The following is a 21,531-nucleotide window of genomic DNA, read 5'->3' on the forward strand; positions in this document are numbered from 1 at the left end:
ATGTAAGTGTCGCCACCTACATACCTACACACCTACCTACCCCACAGCATCACCTCCTTCAATTCGTAATCCTTCAACCTATTGACTAAGTAACCAACTCACCACTGTTTATTGTAAAAAAGAGCGTCAGTGTACATGTAGCCTACCCTCGAATAATTCTTTTATTCCTTATCGTAATGTGGGATTCTGTTAAAACCACGATTGAAAGCTTCACGGACAGCCTGTCATCACGACCTTTATAATCCCTCATAACCTCCTCGTGAAAAGACGGGGTGCCATCTATGTATTAATAAAAATACCCCACCAGTTACTTTAATAGCTTGGAGAGGTTATCCCGTACTTAAAAAATGTAAAATAAAATCATTATTACAAAATCAAACATGAGGCAAGCCAACAAACTTCCTGTAACAATGTCATTCTTGAGATTATCAGAGTTAATTTTCCTACTACTACTACTACTACTGGTTGGTATTGAGGATTTAAATAATAAAATAAAGTATAAATTATAATATTTTTGTTTTGTATTCAGTAAAAACGTTATGTATACATAACGAATAAATCTACGAGGATTGACGTGATGATGTGACTGTTGTGGCGAAACCGGTCGTCGTAAGAAGAATAAAAGAATATTGAACAAGGTAACAGTTTATTTTATTATTGAGATTATAAGCTAATCTTGCTTTCAGAATTTTCACCAGATCCACCAAACAGGTTTTTAAACGTTAAATTAAGATTTCGAAAGAAAATTTTCATAAATGTGTAATCGACAAAGTTATGTTCCTCTTATTGAACAGGTTTTGATGAAGAGAGGGACAGGTCAAAGATCAAAGTGGAAAGAAGCTGTTTACAAAAACTTACCACAATCTCTAATATTGTTAGAATGTAACTGTTGATAACACTACTGATAACAGTAACAAAACGCCATTTACTTACGTTTTTTATGATTATTTAAGCTTGATCAAAAAGATAAAAATTAAAACAATACTGTCTTACAACTTATTTAAAAATGTAAAATTATTTCTTATATTTTAGCCATTAATTTAATTTATTTAAAATATAACGATCCAAATTTCATGACAACACCACAAAATGAATGTTTGAATGTTTTCCAATACCAAAATCTGCTTAGGTATCTAACACGTCAATTTTGATTTTCTTAATAGGGTGGGGATGTGCGGGCTTGTAACGTATCTTCAGTAGGTGAGATCCAAACCGGTAAAGTAAGCCTATTGGAGGTGAACGTTGATGTCTGGGATCGAACTTATCTTATAGTGTTCTTGGCTTATCAAAGATCTCGAATAATCACTTCAGATCACATATTTTATTGCCATAAGCTTAAAATCCTGTAAAGAGCACACGGTTTAAAAATTTAACAATAAACAAAAATGTTAAGGCAATCTTCAATTTAACCTAATCTTTGATTTTAAAATAATAGACTTGAACACCACAGTAAAATTAAAGAATCCCAACGCTGATCAGTATGCATAAACCTATACATTTTAGCATATGACGGTAAGTAGTGGGATAACAAAGAAACGTATGAATGAAATAAACTCCTGACTACTAGAACAATACACTATATAACACGGTGAGTTGTCATTGCTGAATACATGTCCGGTTGATTAAATAACAAAACCAGCCAAGACCTATCACAAGAAGGAACAAATAGACTACTCTATAGACAATAAGACTTTCAGTTAGCAATTTTAAGATACGTTGGAGTGCACTTAATATTTGCAAGTTAATCAACAATAACGCACTATAGCCTGCCGCAACACAGTATAAGGTACCCTATAGCATGCCGCAACACAGTATAAGGTACCCCATAGCCTGTCGCCACACAGTATAAGGTACCCCATAGCCTGCTGCAGCACAGTATAAGGTACCCCATAGCCTGCCGCAACACAGTATAAGGTACCCCATAGCCTGCTGCAACACAGTATAAGGTACCCCATAGCCTGCCACAACACAGTATAAGGTACCCCATAGCCTGCTGCAGCACAGTATAAGGTACCCTATAGCCTGCCGCAACACAGTATAAGGTACCCCATAGCCTGCCACAACACATTATAAGGTACCCAATAGCCTGCCGCAACACAGTTTAAGGTACCCCATAGCCTGCCGCAACACAGCTTAAGGTACCCTATAGCCTGCCGCAACACAGTATAAGGTACCCCATAGCCTGCCACAACACATTATAAGGTACCCAATAGCCTGCCGCAACACAGTTTAAGGTACCCCATAGCCTGCCGCAACACAGCTTAAGGTACCCCATAGCCTGCCGCAACACAGTATAAGGTACCCTATAGCTTGCCACAACACAGTGTAAGGTACCCAGCCTGCCGCAACACAGTATAAGGAATCCCATAGCCTGCCACAACACAGTATAAGGTACCCAGCCTGCCACAACACAGTATAAGGTACCCAGCCTGCCGCAACACAGTATAAGGTACCCCATAGCCTGCCACAACACTGTATAAGGTACCCAGCCTGCCGCAGCACAGTTAAGGTACCCCATAGCCTGCCGCAACACAGTATAAGGAATCCCATAGCCTGCCTCAACACATCTAAGGTACCCCATAGCCTGCCGCAACACAGTATAAGGTACCCCATAGCAATCATGCCGGATAGAGGATTGCTGACAATGCTGGTGATGGTCCTCGGTTGAGGCGTTAGTGGGTCAGAGACTGTGGAAGTGACGTAACTTGCTGTCATCACTTGATACTTGACCACAACACTGACTAACTGCCAGTTATAATCGTTATAACTGGGACACAACAAGATTGACCTCCTAAACTACTCAAGCTAATTAAACGTCATCTAGTAAAGTCCCAATTACGCTGTGAACTACACTAACTTTGCGTCCAGAATTTGAATAAATTGGATTAGTTGACGATAGATTCTTGGTTCGGAAAGTTTTGTATTTTCTACAGCTGTGAAATGTCAACAATTCAGCAAGATGGAGGAGCGTGCAACCTCGACGACCTATCGGAGACCACGACCACGACCAAGCTTAGATAACAGCGGTCACGAACTCTTCCTCAACTCTTCAACTGGATTATCATCTTTGAACGATTTCCCTGAGTTTCTATAGTTTGTTAGAACTTAACAGATTATCCTAGGAAAATTTACATTCTCCAACCGAGCAACGTAAAATAATAAATAAATACTACATTTATTTAGAAAATATCCTTGTATGGAGCGTGTGGCAGTTAACTGAGTGTTGCTGCTAATGTGAGTTGATAGAGGCTCCCTAAACTATATGTGCACTGACTTAGCATGTCGATATATTTTGTTGTTACTGTACATTTATATTGAATCGGATACCAAAATACGATTCATAGTAACCATATCTCATAATAATTTCATTTATTGTGTCAATATATGTACGTAAGCTACACAACTGTATTGTGGTTAGTGTAATCAATCAATAACATTCTTTTAACACTGATGGTTACATCTAATAAAGAATGACATATTTTAGTGCAACCTAATCTTTCAGTGTAATGCGTCTTTTGTATACAATCTTGTGTTTTTTTTTCCAAATACAAATGTGTTTTGATCTTCCCTAGTACCCTGAGACACTTTCTGAAAGCTCCTGAAGGGAATCCGATGCATGAGTTGTCTTTCAAACATATGAGAATCTGGGAATGACAAATCTTACAATAAGACCTAATTAATTTCAAACATAACATGGACGACATTACTCGAGAGCTTACTCAAGCTTTTTCCAAATTACTATTTATTTAGTCCAATAGTTTGATGCGGATTTCCATATTTATATACACAACTTTGTTGAATAACTTTTTTAACGATATTTTAATCAGCCATTTCTTTTAATTAATGTACGTTTGGCTTAAGTATTTAACACCATACACCATTAGTTCATTTTAACAATGACGCCATTTAAATAAAGTCCTTAAATTGTTTATGAACAGTGGACCTATATAAAGAGGATGAATTTTTCAGTAGCCAAGAGTTTGCTTAGTAAGAGGTTTGTTCACATTGTTGCTGGGTGTAGTTAATTAATCTTCTCTCGCTCCACGCCGCAATTAAAACAATGAACCTTTACGCAACTCCTGCAGCTTCTGCAAGGAACAAAGCGTTTTGTAAGCACGCGAAGAGGGCCATCATCATAACACAAATATTACACGCTCATCATAAACTGGAATAGACCATCTGAGTCACCTCAAGCAACATCCAAATAATGCTATTGACATCGAATATTGACTAAATCAGATGAAAGGCTATAGTAAACTGGTCGATTACACACTTTGTTACCTATAAGTTAATTGACCCGCTTACTGGAGAATTAAAACTTACGACCAACAAAAACTTTACCAGAGCATCTTAGCCTCTCGAGCCATAGGAGTTTGTATTTGTGGTGACCACGCAACTAAAGACTATTTTTGTCTGCAGGTTTCTTCATATGTTTCAGACGACTACTCACAATGCGTGAATCAAACCTATGTAACCCAGTGCACTTCATTTTTGAAGAAGCCCAATGAAGAAACTCATATTGTACATTTGTCATAAGTGTAATTTGCTCGTGAGAGTGTTCTAACACCAGCTGGGTCTGTGGAGTGTCGGTATCACCAATTAACCGATATTTGCCCTACTCCAGCTGATTTTGCCGGCCCCTTTTGTAAAGATCGACTTTCTATTCTTCAAAGTACAGAAAACATCTGCTTACTGTGTAATGTGTTGAAAAACAATTAAACGAGATATGATTTTAGTTAGAACTAGCTATGTGCCCGTTGAACGCACGGGGATCTTATCGTAGTCAGTTGAAACCTTCTTATATTAAGAACAGCAGTTGGTTTGCATATTTTCAGATATGATGGCCAAATGATGGCTACAAACGAAAAAAACATTTAACTATTTTTATTGAAACAAATCATACATAAATAATATATTTCTCTTGATATCATAATGTCACTTATTGAATGTATAGATTATTTTCACAAACTAACCTAATCACAACTTATCTTTATTTTAATAAAGATATCTATACACATTGTAGATTGTAGATTGCATTTAATATTTTATTTAACATTGTTTCCTAAAGGATTAGCTTTGGCCAACAACAATATTGCGCAATATATACAGGGTTAATAAAAAGTCAAGACCCCCCCCCCCTCCTCATCTAATATTTTCCGAAATAATTATACAGATATATTCTTTTGGTGGTCGTGCAAACTAAGCAAGAAGTTTCATTTTATGATTTAGAAAAATTTGAATGTACTCCAAAAAAGGGGGATTTTGGGGGCAACTCAATATTTTTAATGTGACACCTTCAAGTGACACTTTATTTTAAAGTATTTACAAAGACTTAAAAATTTTGAAAACCAGAGTTTTCTATCTCTTCTCTATCCAAAATGGCAACCCGTTAAAAGTCTACACATTAAAAATATTATAAAAAATAAATGTAATGGTAATATTGGCTACAGTTTTTTTATAGAGAAGAGATAATGAACTCTGGTTTTCACCACCGTTCTTTAAGTTTTCGTAATCACTTCAAAATGACGTGTCACTTAAAGGGGGGTTACGTTTATAATTTTGAGTTGCCCCCAAAATCCCCCATTTATGGGGAGCACTTAAAATTTTAAAAATCAAATTATGACACTTTCTGCTAAGATTGAATGACTACCAAAAGGATATCTCTGTATATCTACTTAAAAAAATATTAGAAGGGGGGTCTTTTTATTTACCCAGTATAACATGTCCAAATAAAATTGTTTATTATTGTAGAAATAAAATTATTGTCTTGTACTCCTAACTTATTATAAGCCTTTCACTGTATCCTCTTCTTAACATTATTCTTCTCAATATTACTTTTAATTACTAAGTTTAACCTCTACTGAGCTTTATAATGTTTTATGTGTTAATTTTCTTCAAATAGGCTTAATCATCGGCATTTAACTTTCATTAAAACAGAGAAACTGTGCTTACGCAGTAGAGTCTATGACTGCATTCATACTTTAGACAGGGCCAAGCCTTTAGCAAATGTTTTTATATTCACAGCCCAACTCACAAAGCCAGACAGCCACGTATAATACACATTCCTCATCTGGGAGCTACCACTATATAAAGTGGGCCAGATATAATGGGATCCTAGCAGCTATATCTTGTGCTGCTGTAACAAGTTCTTAAGGACGTAGTGAATGTATTATAACGGGATATATATTATTGTTTAGTCTAAATGAAGAAAAATAGTAAGTCAATAGAATAGCGTATATCATGTTTAACGAAACTTTTCTCAATTTGCTAGTAATTTTAGGAATAAAACAACTTTGAAATTTCAAACTTACATCATGTTTTTCACAGTGAATAACAAATTTAAAAGATTTTTGGAGAACATGCTGTTTTAGGTTAACATCTGATTAGCATTTTGCATGTAGCGATACTAGAAGAGTATAATAATTTACGTCAACTAAGTTAAGACCTTTACATGTTCATTCCATTATATCATTAACATTTAGGTAAATATTTGTACGGACGGGGACTCTCCTCACAGTCTCCAATTAGTCTGCCTTGATGATAACCTGGCTGTTTGATATCGATTGTTATTTTTACAGGTTTCATACTAACTACCGTCAATTGTCTTACCGTCGCATTAATGTTTTTATTAATTCGTAATATTATTAGTAAAATTTAATGTATACAAACACCTAATTATGGTTAAATGGCTCAAAGATTGATAAACAAAAATGCATCAACTGAACATAATCCTAAAACATTTTATGACTTAGTGACTCTTTGAAGAGAGAGTTACCCACGCAGCAATTGTTACAAAAATGTTCACCTTTAAAGAGAAGACAAACAGCAAAGTGGAAATGAATCAAACATGTACAGAAGATGTAGTAAAACAACAGACCTCCAAGTTTATATTCCTTATCGCCAATTCTCCTGACATTTTCTCGTTTGACATTCTCATAAAATGTAACTTAATTCCACGCCAGAGTGAAACACGTAATCTAGTTTGTTTTATAAATTTTAGCAAATTTTCCTATAGGGAAGACGCCATTACCATAGTTGGCATGGCAAGACAAACCATTTTATCTTATAAGTATAAAGTAAACCCGGGACCCATTTACCTTTCATTTTGTTTATTCAGTGATAAAAACACACTGTTCGTTAAGATAGATATATATTTGATTGTATTTTAAAGTTACCTCTATTGTTTTTTTTTTAATTATTATTATACATACCTATATGTGTGTGTGTGTCAGTCCGTGGACGCGATACTCGAGTAATTTTGGTCCGGCTTTGATGAAACTTTACAAAAATGTGTAAAGCTGGATACACTTTAACACCCGCTATAAAAACGGGTTATAAAAACGGGATATCATAAAGCTTTCGATTTTTCAAAATTGTTTTTCAAATTTTTTTAAACTTAAAACACAAAATACAAATCTTTATTGAAACCATTGTGTAGAGCTTAAAAGAAATAATTTTGTATATTGAAGCGTTGTCGTAGGAAGCGTTTTTGTTGCGAGAAAAGGTTAACTGTTGTAAATTGATTGTTTGTTTATCAATGTTGGGAATCTTATCCATTTCATACGATACAATCAAGATTTTACAAAACAAGTTGTCTTTCCTTGTAGCAGCAAACCTCGGTATTCTCAAAATGTAATGTGATTTAGTTAGGTAATAAATCTAACAAGCTTAAGAAAATATTCTCGTAAAAATCCAGTCAGACAAATCGGTATTTGCTTAGTCTGCAGGTTTGCTGTGGCGGGGGTGTTCATATCCATTTTGATTTTTTGGCCATTTTAAATTAAAAACTTGGTCGGGGCTTAGCGATAATTTAATAGTGAAACTTAAATTTTTTTTATCACTTTCATTTGTGTAGTATTTAGGGCCAGAGTGGCTATAGCAATTAAAAATTGTATTGAAATACTTGTGTTATTTTCCATACTTTAGTTGTTAAAGACAAAAATGTCCAAGTAAAACCTTACCTTGGTAATGATTGACTACTGTATAAATCCTTTATAGAAATTATTGTAAGAATATTTAAATACAAACTCTAGACGAGTATTTTACAAAATAGACTGCTATTGTCTGGATAAAAGTGGATAAGGCTGTATATCATAACTGACCCGCAAGCTCAGACTTAATTAAATGTTGCCGATGAATCATAGCTGATAGACATATTATCCAGCTTCCCACTATCTGTTACCCTCTGAAAAAATTGCCAATTATGACGATTTATGGTTGATTAAATAGATTTAATAATCTTTATCACTAATCACTAACGTTCAGATTTTCTTTCTAATAAAACGTTGGATAATAATAATATTACAAACTCGGCTAATGGAAACTATGTAAGTTTTAAAAATGAGATGGAGTTAACCAAAGGTAATACAATTTTACTACACTTTAAGCGAAAATATTGGAAGACGACGTTTATTAAATATTCTACTATATAAGTTCTCTAAAGAATTATCGCAGAAAACCTATAGGCCTACTGTATGCATGCACTAAGCATTTTTAACAGTTATAATTTTTAAGAAAATGTTAAAATATCTACAAGGTTAGAATAGTGTCTCCGCTACACTATAGTTTAGATCGCATGTGATTTGATAGGCCTGAATGCATCATCCTCCTTTTAGGTCTGCTCCGCCCATAAACTTGCACCTTCGTTGGAACTATTCATATTATAAACATTCCAAGTTCTTTTGTTGAGGAGCAGAGCGAACCCTTGTTTACAATAAATTCACTATAACTTTATTTACATGGTATAAAAAGTCGAATTGATTCTCAAATGTCAGCCAAATTAATTAAACCTGTTTACTTTATTTTTACAAGCAACTCTCAACAGTTGACCCACAGATGTTATTGTTTAGACCAACATGTTTATTGACCTTAAAACTGTTGATTCTGTTCTCTCTATTTACCCAGGGTTTTACTTGTTTCAGGTAAGACCTCCTCTCTTAATCCTGCAAAGTGAAACTCTGCAATAGAATATCTCGTAAGTTACGCGTCATTTATAATGTAAGCTATATGTATGTACGCGAAAATGTATTATTTGATATGTTAGTAAAATGTTTATGAGAAGCAAACCTATATGCATTTTCGTCTTCCACACCTCATTTGATGAGAATCATTCATATAATAGGAAACGTAACTAAACATTATTTTTTTATGTACGAGTAGTTTTTGTTTTGCAGTTAACACAGAAATTATATTTAAGAAAAAATATATGCGAATTTCAAATCTATTGGTTTACGTTTATGTTGTAGAATCTATTTGTACTTAAATGAAAATTACAGATTTAAAAAAAAATCTTCCTACCATCCTTTCAACTATTGTTTACCTATAATTAATCAAGCATATGCACAATACAAGTATTATGCTCTACTTTTTTATTAATTTCGTTCAATCGCCCGCTTGAGAAGAATGTCCATCACACCGGATGAATATTTATATCTTAATATTAGTATTAGTCATCTAAGATGAAGCTCTTTGTAGTACGATGTCGATCTTTGGTGCAGTCTACTGAAAATATCTGCACAAAAGTTTATCAAGCAACATTCTGTGTGTACAAATATCCAATAGTAAAGCTAACTATCCTATTCTTCTATGGAACATCTAGAAAGTTCTTTAGCTGTAAACTTGACTACGAAGTGTTTAATAGGACTCTGGTACAGTAAGATATTTCGTGTTCTGGGTATTTGAGATGTCGAGGGTATGATCGATTTTATTTATCGAGCTACAGATTAATTTAATTTATTAGGCAGTTCCTGGTCTAATAATGTTTAAAATCACTGGAAATATCTGATGCACGGCCCGCCATCACGGTTCTGTAGTTTAGATCATCATTGTACTTCCAGTATAAATATTGTAATTATATAACTTATACCAGGGGCGTCACACGGAAAAATATATTTGGAGGGGGGGGCACTTTGAATTCCCCTACTATTTTACGAGGATTTGCAATATATCCTAAATATATAGAAGGTATATTTTACCTTTAACGCCTCTTTATAGCTGACATACACTAATAAAAAGAAATTAAGGTTTCTCTACTTTTAATTAGTAGACTGTCAATCTTAATTTTATGATTGTGTCTGAAGTATCTGAACAAATGTACATACTGTAGGTCTACTGATCAATAAAACAGTAGGTTTATAGCGTCTTAAAATCATTTTTTTATAAAAACTCAGTGGATACGGCTCTTCAAGCGCAGCTCAGAAAGAAATCCTGTACAAAGGCAATAAAACTTCCACCAATTCAGTTTGTAGACCATAATTTTAATCTCAAATTTAAGTGCATTAGAGTGTCTCTAGTTTTCAGTTTTATTATTTTAAACTCTGGTGCGAGATAAAATAAGAAAAAACTTCAGGAAACCCAATATCTCGCTTTTATTCAAATAAGGTTGGTTATGGTTTCAGTCATCGCGAAAGGTTGAATGAATTGACATCGTCTAGTTAGTTATACATTTTTCCTCTAATTTGTGTGTTAAAAGAGATCGTTACTGAAAATATAAAAGCAAACTCATCGTTTACTCATATAATTTTCAATCTAAATACAAAAATAACAAGTTTTAGTTACTCTATTTTAAGGAAAACCCTACTAGTCATTTATGTGACCAAAAACAGTTTGTTAATGGAGATTGTTTAAACATAGAAAAAATTCGGTTACCAGTGAAGTACTTCTTTACATGGTATTAATCTTATCTTACTAATCTATACTATATATAAAAATCTAATGGTGTCTGTCTGTATGTGTGTTACTAATAGGTACAAAAACTACTGTACCAACTGGGCTTAAATTTTACAAAAATATAGCTACCATACCAGGACCATTATGGGACTATTCACATTTCGATATTGACCGTAGGCATTGCCCCTTTGGCTTTAAAAGTTCTGAGGTGAACATTTTAAAAGTAAATATTGATTGGTCTCCTTAGCTGCGATTAGAACACTTATAATATTTGTTTACATTTGCTTTGACATTTCAATGTAAACAAGAAGAACAGCTAAATAATTGCATATTTCACAATTTCAAACAGATGATACAAAGAAGTTAAATATAATATTTTCCATAACAATGAGGTAGGTTTATTTTTTAATCTAACGTTTTATCATGGATTATTTATTCTAAAACTGTCAATGATTTTAAAAACAAAGATTCTATAACCGTTGCTGTATCAACTCCGGCTGTGCTTTGGATTTTTTAAAGCGTCTAAGTTATAATAATGTAATTGATATGTTTTCATGGAAACAGTATGAAAATTACAATGTATAGATATTTTGTATGAATTTGGAGGCTACTTTAAATAAATTCGAACTGCTTAAACATGTGTTAGATTAACTTAACATAACTTGCACATCACATTGTTTTTTATATGTATATTTAGGTAAATTTAGTTATTGTGTTTTGCTAAACCTATGCTTAAATTAAAATATCATCAATAACTCAATTGTACGTCATTGATTTTTGTGTTCTAAAATCTGTTGTATAATGTGTAACTATATTTAATTATAAAATGGTAATACAAAATACTCTTATTTTATCTTAACATAGCTTTCAGTTCACATTTACTTTATTAGATAAATTTATTTTTTGTGTTTTGCCACACCACTGATTAAATTAAACCAAGGAAAATATCATAAAACTAAGCAGTACACAGTGTTCTTTTGTTTCTAAAATCAATGAAATATCCGTTCCTATGTTTACTTAATGGTAAGTGTGAAAATTTAAAGGCAATGGACGATGGAACTGATTAAAAGAACTGGTTTGTATATTGAGTTTTTTGTTGATATTTTTGTAGAGTAGAATTAGAGATGCAATGAAACATATACTGTATTTGCTATTAGCCTACATTTTTTAGTCCTCGATGCATTGATATTCATATTAGTTTTGTCTGCTGTCTTTAGTAGAATCAGAGATGCAATGAAACATATACTGTATTTGCTATTAGCCTACATTTTTTAGTCCTCGATGCAATGATAATATTATTAGTTTTGTCTACTGTCTTTAGTAGAATCAGAGATGCAATGAAACATATACTGTATTTGCTATTAACCTACATTTTTTAGTCCTCGATGCATTGATAATAATATTAGTTTTGTCTGCTGTCTTTAGTAGAATCAGAGATGCAATGAAACATATACTGTATTTGCTATTAGCCTACATTTTTTAGTCCTCGATACATTGATATTCATATTAGTTTTGTCTGCTGTCTTTAGTAGAATCAGAGATGCAATGAAACATATACTGTATTTGCTATTAGCCTACATTTTTTAGTCCTCAATGCATTGATAATAATATTAGTTTTGTCTGCTGTCTTTAGTAGAATCAGAGATGCAATGAAACATATACTGTATTTGCTATTAGCCTACATTTTTTAGTCCTTGATGCATTGATATTCATATTAGTTTTGTCTGCTGTCTTTAGTAGAATCAGAGATGCAATGAAACATATACTGTATTTGCTATTAACCTACATTTTTTAGTCCTCGATGCATTGATAATAATATTAGTTTTGTCTGCTGTCTTTAGTAGAATCAGAGATGCAATGAAACATATACTGTATTTGCTATCAGCCTACATTTATTAGTCCTCGATACATTGATATTCATATTAGTTTTGTCTGCTGTCTTTAGTAGAATCAGAGATGCAATGAAACATATACTGTATTTGCTATTAGCCTACATTTTTTAGTCCTCGATGCATTGATAATAATATTAGTTTTGTCTGCTGTCTTTAGTAGAATCAGAGATGCAATGAAACATATACTGTATTTGCTATTAGCCTACATTTTTTAGTCCTCGATGCATTGATATTCATATTAGTTTTGTCTGCTGTCTTTAGTAGAATCAGAGATGCAATGAAACATATACTGTATTTGCTATTAGCCTACATTTTTTAGTCCTCGATGCATTGATATTCATATTAGTTTTGTATGCTGTCTTTAGTAGAATCAGAGATGCAATGAAACATATACTGTATTTGGTATTAGCCTACATTTTTTAGTCCTCGATGCATTGATAATAATATTAGTTTTGTCTGCTGTCTTTAGTAGAATCAGAGATGCAATGAAACATATACTGTATTTGCTATTAGCCTACATTTTTTAGTCCTCGATACATTGATATTCATATTAGTTTTGTCTGCTGTCTTTAGTAGAATCAGAGATGCAATGAAACATATACTGTATTTGCTATTAGCCTACATTTTTTAGTCCTCAATGCATTGATAATAATATTAGTTTTGTCTGCTGTCTTTAGTAGAATCAGAGATAAAATGAAACATATACTGTATTTGCTATTAGCCTACATTTTTTAGTCCTCGATGCATTGATATTCATATTAGTTTTGTCTGCTGCCTTTAGTAGAACCAGAGATGCAATGAAACATATACTGTATTTGCTATTAACCTACATTTTTTAGTCCTCGATGCATTGATAATAATATTAGTTTTGTCTGCTGTCTTTAGTAGAATCAGAGATGCAATGAAACATATACTGTATTTGCTATTAGCCTACATTTTTTAGTCCTCGATACATTGATATTCATATTAGTTTTGTCTGCTGTCTTTAGTAGAATCAGAGATGCAATGAAACATATACTGTATTTGCTATTAGCCTACATTTTTTAGTCCTCGATGCATTGATATTCATATTAGTTTTGTCTGCTGTCTTTAGTAGAATCAGAGATGCAATGAAACATATACTGTATTTGCTATTAGCCTACATTTTTTAGTCCTCGATGCATTGATATTCATATTAGTTTTGTCTGCTGTCTTTAGTAGAACCAGAGATGCAATGAAACATATACTGTATTTGCTATTAGCCTACATTTTTTAGTCCTCGATGCATTGATATTCATATTAGTTTTGTCTGCTGTCTTAAGTAGAACCAGAGATGCAATGAAACATATACTGTCTTTGCTATTAGCCTACATTTTTTAGTCCTCGATGCATTGATAATAATATTAGTTTTGTCTGCTGTCTTTAGTAGAACCAGAGATGCAATGAAACATATACTGTCTTTGCTATTAGCCTACATTTTTTAGTCCTCGATGCATTTATAATAATATTAATTTTGTCTGCTGTCTTTAGTAGAATCAGAGATGCAATGAAACATATACTGTATTTGCTATTAGCCTGAATTTTTTAGTCCTCGATGCATTGATAATAATATTAGTTTTGTCTGCTGTCTTTAATAGAATCAGAGATGCAATGAAACATATACTGTATTTGCTAATAGCCTACATTTTTTAGTCCTCGATGCATTGATAATAATATTAGTTTTGTCTGCTGTCTTTAGTAGAATCAGAGATGCAATGAAACATATACTGTATTTGCTATTAGCCTACATTTTTTAGTCCTCGATGCATTGATAATAATATTAGTTTTGTCTGCTGTCTTTAGTAGAATCAGAGATGCAATGAAACATATACTGTATTTGCTATTAGCCTACATTTTTTAGTCCTCGATGCATTGATATTCATATTAGTTTTGTCTGCTGTCTTTAGTAGAATCAGAGATGCAATGAAACATATACTGTATTTGCTATTAGCCTACATTTTTTAGTCCTCGATGCATTGATAATAATATTAGTTTTGTCTGCTGTCTTTAGTAGAATCAGAGATGCAATGAAACATATACTGTATTTGCTATTAGCCTACATTTTTTAGTCCTAGATGCATTGATAATAATATTAGTTTTGTCTGCTGTCTTTAGTAGAATCAGAGATGCAATGAAACATATACTGTATTTGCTATTAGCCTACATTTTTTAGTCCTCGATGCATTGATAATAATATTAGTTTTGTCTGCTGTCTTTAGTAGAATCAGAGATGCAATGAAACATATACTGTATTTGCTATTAGCCTACATTTTTTAGTCCTCGATACATTGATATTCATATTAGTTTTGTCTGCTGTCTTTAGTAGAATCAGAGATGCAATGAAACATATACTGTATTTGCTATTAACCTACATTTTTTAGTCCTCGATGCATTGATTATAATATTAGTTTTGTCTGCTGTCTTTAGTAGAATCAGAGATGCAATGAAACATATACTGTATTTGCTATTAACCTACATTTTTTAGTCCTCGATGCATTGATAATAATATTAGTTTTGTCTGCTGTCTTTAGTAGAATCAGAGATGCAATGAAACATATACTGTATTTGCTATTAGCCTACATTTTTTAGTCCTCGATACATTGATATTCATATTAGTTTTGTCTGCTGTCTTTAGTAGAATCAGAGATGCAATGAAACATATACTGTATTTGCTATTAACCTACATTTTTTAGTCCTCGATGCATTGATAATAATATTAGTTTTGTCTGCTGTCTTTAGTAGAATCAGAGATGCAATGAAACATATACTGTATTTGCTATTAGCCTACATTTTTTAGTCCTCGATACATTGATAATAATATTAGTTTTGTCTGCTGTCTTTAGTAGAATCAGAGATGCAATGAAACATATACTGTATTGCTATTAACCTACATTTTTTAGTCCTCGATACATTGATAATAATATTAGTTTTGTCTGCTGTCTTTAGTAGAATCAGAGATGCAATGAAACATATACTGTATTGCTATTAACCTACATTTTTTAGTCCTCGATGCATTGATAATAATATTAGTTTTGTCTGCTGTCTTTAGTAGAATCAGAGATGCAATGAAACATATACTGTATTTGCTATTAGCCTACATTTTTTAGTCCTCGATACATTGATAATAATATTAGTTTTGTCTGCTGTCTTTAGTAGAATCAGAGATGCAATGAAACATATACTGTATTTGCTATTAACCTACATTTTTTAGTCCTCGATGCATTGATAATAATATTAGTTTTGTCTGCTGTCTTTAGTAGAATCAGAGATGCAATGAAACATATACTGTATTTGCTATTAACCTACATTTTTTAGTCCTCGATGCATTGATAATAATATTAGTTTTGTCTGCTGTCTTTAGTAGAATCAGAGATGCAATGAAACATATACTGTATTTGCTATTAGCCTACATTTTTTAGTCCTCGATACATTGATATTCATATTAGTTTTGTCTGCTGTCTTTAGTAGAATCAGAGATGCAATGAAACATATACTGTATTTGCTATTAACCTACATTTTTTAGTCCTCGATGCATTGATAATAATATTAGTTTTGTCTGCTGTCTTTAGTAGAATCAGAGATGCAATGAAACATATACTGTATTTGCTATTAACCTACATTTTTTAGTCCTCGATGCATTGATAATAATATTAGTTTTGTCTGCTGTCTTTAGTAGAACCAGAGATGCAATGAAACATATACTGTATTTGCTATTAGCCTACATTTTTTAGTCCTCGATGCATTGATAATAATATTAGTTTTGTCTGCTGTCTTTAGTAGAATCAGAGATGCAATGAAACATATACTGTATTTGCTATTAGCCTACATTTTTTAGTCCTCGATACATTGATAATCATATTAGTTTTGTCTGCTGTCTTTAATGCTAAATTATTTGTTTGAGATTTGTTTTATAGTATACTAGCTGTAACCCGCGGGCTTTGCCCCGTTTAACTTCTTAATTTTCAAGATGATCTCGTTTGCATGGCTCAATCACGTCCTGGTTGAAGTTCGTTCGCTACGCTCACTCACCTTTAGGTTGGAGCTCGTTCGCTGCGCTCACTTTCCTTCAGGTTAGCTCGTTCGCTACGCTCACTTGCCTTCAGGTTAGCTCGTTCGCTACGCTCACTCGCCTCCAGGTTGAAGTTCGTTCGCTACGCTCACTCACCTTTTGGTTGCAAATTAGCTGTTCTCATAAATGTAAAATAAATAATAGTGCTAGTGCTGCACCCTGTTGGTAATCCTTGTAACTTTAATGCTATTGAACATCACAGAACAGAACCAACTTGTTTAATTGAAACAGCTGTTAAGATTCAATAATTTCATTTCTCATAAGGTTAACATGGGATGGGAAACTCCAGAGCCACTGGGGCGGAGCCCGAAAGGATTTTTGAAATAAGAATATGCCTATATGTTAATCGGGAATGTGAGCTATCATCATGCCAAATTTCAGCCCAATCCGACCAGTATTTTTCGCGTTTACTTTTCCCATACATACAGCAACCACCTCTTTTTTATAATAGTATAGATTGATAAGGATATAAGACTGTATTGATAAGGCACAACAATATTTCTAAAGTTTATAACAGCTGACTTAGTTTTTGCTAATGATTTATTAATTGCAAGTGAAGAAACTGAAGATGGAAGGATTCGAGATTTAATATGAAGAAGAGTGATATTAAAAAAAATGTCCATTTAAATTTAATAATTAGGTAGTATTTTTGCAACTTCAAAATTGAAATTTAAAATGGCAATTATAAATAAAAGGACATGTAATTAAGGGAGATGAAGGTAAATCGTATGTGAAATATTTATTGGAAGATTTGGTCAGTTTTTCTCATATCAGCCTACACAAGATTTAAAATTAATCAGCGAGCCAAAGGCGGCGAGTTGGTTCTATAATATGCAATAGCATGAAAATTTTATAAGGTTTCCCAACAGGTTGCAGCACTATTATTATTTTGTTATTGAATAATATATGACAACAGGTAATTTTAACTAAGCAGCAACAAAAAGCTGTGATACACGATGAGAACTGTCGAAGTAAGATTGTTTACAGTTAGGTTTGAGTTTTTAATTTAATGAATAATTTGTGATATTGTGCGAATGTTTGATTTTTTTCTATTGTTTAGGTGCAGTGGTAGAACATTATGCCAATGGTAGATGTGTTATACTATATCATACCATAAATGTGTGAACCAAATTTTATCAAACTGTGTCCTCCCCCATTCCAAACGCAAAGCATACGCATTTTATACGTATATGCCAACCCCGTACGAAGGACGGGTGCTCTGCTAGTCATCAATATTTATATTAAATACCAAAATATCTTATAGCCTGAGGGTACAGGTTATGTTCATTTTAAATGCTAAGTAATAAACTATCTTACATGTTTAAGAAAAGATTTGTAGATGATGATGGTAGGCCTAAATTTTTTTAAATTTTGTTAAAGTAAAAAGATATTTTTGCAAGGTACGAAATATTTTAAACGAGATGAAGGCCGTAATTAGGCTCTCTGTTGCTCTCATTATCAGACGAGCTTGCAAGCTGTAAGTCATCCGCTCTGGAAGACTCAATGCAATTAATTACAGAGGAAGTAATTAGAGAGTAGCATATTCTTCTGGAATAGTAACTTTAAAATTACCCTACGTCGGAGTTAGACGTAAAGAGATAAAATCTCCCATTATAACATAGGGTAAAGATTTTACCTTTACACTGTTTTAATGTAGCCGATTAAACATTATTTGTTAATAATTGTAATCGGGTTTCAAACTATTATTCTAGTAGCATTGTCAATTTAATTTATGGCTATTACATTTCTAGAATCATGTGCTGTGTATTCTGTCGTGTAAAGTTTTACTGTCAACTTTTACTTGATATGTAGGCTATATAAAAAAGGTGTGTTCAAACAAAATATTGCCATCTGTTATTATGAACATTTATAATACAAGTCAATATTGGCTAAAAACGTAATCTTTTTAGACTATTCTAACATTTTAAAGTTTAAATATTATTATTGATTACTATATACATAAACTAATATACTCTAAACTATACTTGTGTAAGTTATTTTTGGTGATCAAATATTTTGTTGGCAATTAGACATAAAAAGTTAGGACATTTTTGCGATTGTTAGCAAAATTAAACCTTTTCCATTGTTGATTGAGGAAAGCAAGTTCATGAGGAAAACAATTTCTGTCACTAACTTTGTTGAATATGTTCCGATTGTTGTATTACACAACAACGCAAACGAGGGTATCTATCTATACAGGGTGATCAACTCAAGGAGGCCACCATTGGGATATCGGAAACGGTAAGAATTAGAGAAAACTTTAAATGGGGGACATTCCTTTATTTTTTGTAGCAGTTAAAAATATGATTTTAGATTTTTGAAATTCAGCCGCCATTTTCCAAAATGGCGGCCAACTTTGAAATTTCTTATGGAACACCCTGTATTTGATCAAGTTTTCGGATAGAACAGGCAATTTAAAAACTTTTTTAGTCTTGACATTTTTTCGATAAACCCACTCGTTTAGGAGTTACAGCCTATGGAAAAATGACTTCCGGTGTAGGCTACATTTTACACCATGTAGCTCCAAAACAAGCAGGTTTATAGCGAAATTGCGAAGATTAAATAAGTCAAAAAAGTCTTAAAATTGCATCCACATTCCAAACATGCCATAAAATCCGTTACAAATATGAATTCTGTTGTTTAAAAAATGGCGGCCATTTTCCAAAATGGCGGCAAACTTGGAAAGTGGAAAACTGTGTATTTTATGGTCTTTTCGGAATGTGGATGCAATTTTGAGACTTATTTGACTTTCTTAATCTTCGTATTTTCGCTATAAACCTGCTTGTTTTGGAGCTACATGGTGTAAATGTACACCGGAAGTCATTTTTCCATAGGCTGTAACTCCTAAACGAGTGGGTTTATCGAAAAAATGTCAAGACTAAAAAAGTTTTTAAATTGCCTGTTCTATCCGAAAACTTGATCAAATACAGGGTGTTCCATAAGAAATTTCAAAGTTGGCCGCCATTTTGGAAAATGGCGGCTGAATTTCAAAAATCTAAAATCATATTTTTAACTGCTACAAAAATTAAAGGAATGTCCCCCATTTAAAGTTTTCTCTAATTCTAACCGTTTCCGATATCCCAATGGTGGCCTCCTTGAGTTGATCACCCTGTATATCTATATATAAAATAGGCAAGCACGTTTATTGTCGGCAGAACTCCTCCGTGGTTTCTCAGCCGATTTTTGTTAGTTTATGGCTGATTGGAGGGATCTCATTCAGTAAATGTCATATAGGTCTTACGTGTTGAAAAAGTCGCCTGGGCTCTGCCGCAGGGGCTTTTGAAGTTTCCATGTTATCATTATTTGTTTACATTATGATCAGCTGGATAATTTATTTGCTCTTGATATTTTAAATTACAATATTCAAGGAAACGTGCCAGTGTACACACATTTCCTGACTTAGTTGAAATTAAATATTTACTTATCTTATGTGAATGTGTAATGTTTGCGTTCGTATTATAATGGAAAAGGGCAAGAAAGCCTAGGCAATTTGATATATTTCACCCCAAATAAGAAAACTGAAATGACGCAGTACTGTATTTCTTGAGCAATTATTGAAATAGCCGTGCAAATTATTGAAACATAGAAAATTCATAGATCGCCACCAAGTAGAAGGAATAGAAATTATGTTTTATTAAGAATTGTTTATTTTTAGTAGTCTACATAATGAAGAACACAACTTTGGTTACCTCAATCGGTGAACGTATATGTTGGCTGAAGTTCTAAAATTTTTTTAATAATAATATAATAATAATGCCTTTATTTAAAGCGGTCTTTAGATACACTGGTTTTCAAGACAACTCTAAGTCACAAACAGTTTACAAGTACACAATAATTACAAATAGTGGAACTAAACTAGCTTTAAATTGGCCTTAAATGAATTACATGACATGATTTTCACGTTTCTTGGGAGGGTATTGTATGCCTGGGGTCCAAAGTAAGGACCATGGACTTTGATTTCATCGCAGAGGAAAACCCTCCAAGGCGAAGGAAAACTGGTACTTCAAGGATATTTAATCTCTGTTTCCATAAAAGTAAAGTGATTATAAAAGTTAAAAGTCAACTAACCAAAACAATGTCATTTGAAGGTAATTGTGACAGACAGATTATACAGGACATCGGATAGTAATTTGAAAAATTGTTATCACTATTTAAAAAAAATGCTGCATTTTGTAAACATACTGGCGACAATGTTGGAACCATGTAAGCTACAGTATCAATGATGAAGATAAACATGTATAACTTTATGCGGTGAGTCGGAAAACATTTGTAGAAAACATTAAAAACAAGGTCAGCTTCTGAAAAAGTTTAAAACATTTTGAAGAAATTTTGATTATATAGAACTGTTATGAACAGCGTGATCATTTCCATTAGTTATAGGGTGAGTGCACCAGTGAATGACCACCCCCTAGTGAATGACCGATTTGTATAAAAAACATCATATCAGGCTTTCTGTTTTTCCTAGTCTATCTCAAACAGTTTTAAAAGTAATTTTGAGGTCTTATTAATGTACACTCTTTGATTTATTAAAAAAGAAAGTGTCAATCATCATTTTGTAACATAAACAAAATTAGATGTTTCAAAGCAGTTCATTATTAAGCTTCCCACTATGGCGTCTCGCCCAAACATGGTTGGTTGTAATTTGTCATGGTTCCTTAATTATTGATTGGAACTGTAAGATATTACATGTAATTCACAGTTAACATGTTAAGGTATAATTCTGTACTCATTTAAAGATCAAAATCCTAACCAATCGTATATTTAAACAGCCGGTCAATTTCTGGTTCACAAATTAGGGTATAACCAGTGAATGACCATTTCGTTCATTAACTGGATTTTAGTCAATTTTCTTTATTGATATTGATGACAATGTTTTCTGATGGA

The 21,531-nt window shown here is 32.8% G+C and overlaps 1 protein-coding gene across 1 annotated transcript in view; it reads left to right on the forward strand.

The window, feature by feature from the left end:
- The window catches only part of LOC128983477 (uncharacterized), a 270,262-nt gene that overhangs the window by 158,506 nt on the left and 90,225 nt on the right, over positions 1 to 21,531 (forward strand). The window lies entirely within an intron of this gene.

Source organism: Macrosteles quadrilineatus, unplaced genomic scaffold, assembly GCF_028750875.1.
Source record: "Macrosteles quadrilineatus isolate MER2022 unplaced genomic scaffold, UCM_ALF_1.0 Scaffold_1__1_contigs__length_201487025, whole genome shotgun sequence".
NCBI lineage: Eukaryota > Metazoa > Arthropoda > Insecta > Hemiptera > Cicadellidae > Macrosteles > Macrosteles quadrilineatus.